The sequence below is a fragment of the Lygodium microphyllum genome, chromosome 24, assembly GCF_053477565.2.
Source record: "Lygodium microphyllum isolate KBCC chromosome 24, Lygodium_microphyllum_v1.1.10, whole genome shotgun sequence".
NCBI lineage: Eukaryota > Viridiplantae > Streptophyta > Polypodiopsida > Schizaeales > Lygodiaceae > Lygodium > Lygodium microphyllum.
In genome coordinates, this window is record NC_141158.1 from 20,076,237 (window position 1) to 20,079,094 (window position 2,858).

Here is a 2,858-nt window from a genome sequence, read left to right on the forward strand (position 1 = left end):
TGTATTGGAGTATTTTGATATGGAGAGGGAAAAGGCTATCAATGTTCCATTGCCTCTGTATGTGAAACTTAGCCAAGAGGACAACCCTAAGTCAAATAAGTAGAAGACTAAAATGCCACTGAAATAGCCAATGTTCATTATGCATCCACAATTGGTAGCTTGATGTATACCATGGTTGCTACACGTCTAGACATTGCATATGCAGTGAGAGTGGTTAGTAAATATATGGCAAACCTTGTAAGAAGCATTTGGAAGTAGTGATGAGTATCATGAGATACTCGAATGATATTAAGTCTATGTGCATGTGCTTTAGAAAGAAGAATGTATTTGTTCTTAGATACATAGATGTTAATTTTATAGGGAGTGTAGACTTTAGGAGATCTACTATAGGTTTTGTCTTTACTTCATAGGTGGTACAATCTCTTGGGTCTCTTTATTGCAACCACATATGGCTACATCTACCACTAAGATAGAGTATATTGCAATCAATGAGGCCTACAATGAAGCTATATGGCTTACTCATCTAGTAGCAGACTTGGGTATTGCAAGAGCAATACCTATATTACACTATGATAGTCAAAGTACCATTTAGTTGACATGGAACCCTATCTTTCATACAAAAACAAAGCACATTAAGATGAAGTATCACTTCATTAGGGAGATTCTTAAGGACAAGTGCATTGAGATTATCAAGATTCATACAGATCATAACTTCTTGTAAAGATTTTATCTTCTAAGCTATTTGCATAATGTAGAGTGTTAATAAGCAAACCCGTTGGCCTTTAAGTAGGAAGTTTTGGAGTAAAGAGCAATGACATTCACTTTCTTATTATACTCCCATAAAGGTACATTGGCCTTTAAGTGGGAGATTGTTGAGATAAAGACCAATGGAATATAGTCGAGCATGCATCCTTACATATGCATATACTATACAATTATATATAAGTAAAGATAACAAAGACTAAGGGTACAATTCATTTTATGTCCACATAACTCTCGTGTTCTCTCTCTCAACCCTCTTGCACTCCATAGCTTCTACCTCACATCCCATGGTTGCTTCCCTCTCAATCTTGAAGACATGATCTCTTGCCTTCCAATATATACAAGTAGGCTTTACTATCATTTTTCTTCTTGTCTTTATCAACCTTCTTTACATTAATAGTATTTATAGATTTTTTCTTAATAGCAAAAAAGTAGCCTTTGCGTTTTTTATTAGCCACAAAAGCTTGATTTGCAATATACATAATTGACCTATGTTACCAAGATCATTCTTACAACAAAATCATACATGATGCATCATATAAGCCCATAACTGATAGTTAGTTTTATATAGCTTGTCTACAATAGCCAATATACAAAATACATCACTATTACCAACTATGACCATTGACTTCACTTCATGCAAAAGTTGCTTATATAAAGAAAAATTTGCACAAACTAACACTCTTTAAATCTCATTCAAATCACAAGAGATAAAGCAAAGAGTCTTGATAACTTTGTCCAAGATATCAAAGCCCACTCTTATACCAATTGTTAGATTTAAGCTTACAAGAATATGCACACACTGCTTGAGTAGAAGCTTGATAGCATAGGACACAAATTGTATTAAGAGATATTAATAGAGAAATTTTATAAGACTAAGTATGCCTTAAAAGTGCATATATGTATATACAAGGCCAATGAAAAGAACCTTCTAACAAGGGAAGAAGTGCCTCAATGGTCCCAAGTATACATACACACAACACTACAAAATTCGGTAACTTCCTCTACCTATAAATATTATTCCTTAATGAAAAATGTGATGTAAGAGCCAAATACACAAATGAATGCTGCAATAAAACTAGAAAAATATGAATAATAAACTTTTGCAACTATAGATACTTCACAATTAAGAATAAAGAAAGAGCCTTGACAAATTGTTGATATGAACCAAAGAAGCCATTAGTTCCTTATAGAAGTATTTTCATGCAAGAAATTGTGCCCCAACTAATGATATAGGTGCATTGCATGGCAATATATGACCATGATGCCAATGCTATGCAAAGCCCTTGAAATTGTTTGTTTGACCTCTATTCTTGCTACATATATTATATTTAAACTACTATCAATGCTTGATATATGATCAGCGAGGCCTATGTAGCCTAAATAAGTGGATCTATTTTTAATATTAACACACCCATAATATGCTTAGTCCACAAGCACAATCAACATGCTTTGGCTAGTCTTTCAAGACATTTTGTTGGTTATGATATCTTTTAAGCAACCAATCAATATGCAAGAATAGTTACTCTTGTGTGGCATGACCTAAAACCTATAATATGCATTGCATGCTTCTTCAAATAAATGGTTGGTGGTATAAGATTGTTTGTCTATTCAAATGTTTGATGCTTTCTGGGAGTCTTATGTACAAGCCCACATGGCATGCTTTTGCAAAATTTGTCTTGTCGCATAACACTTTCATTGTTAGTGATCTTAATAATACATCAATGTTTGCATAGAATTTAACAAGTTATTCCTTATAAGATTGTTAGAAAGGAACAATTGATTAGAAATGATCACTGAGCTGAATGCATTGTGCTGCCAATGTTCATCGTAATGATCCTAGTTACACATCTAACTAAATGCTCATGTTACATGTTCGCCAATGTGATGAAGATGTCTGCAAGTTTCTAATAGACTATATTGAATCGCATAAAATCACACTCCTTTTTAATTTGACCTCTTTTTTTATGTCAATGTGTGAGACCAAATTGTATTATGTTTGCTGCCCCTTTTGTATTGTACTTGTAATGGGAAGGCTATATTAATTTTCAAGCGTGCATGTCATGTAATATATCCTGTAGAAAGCATCAATATGT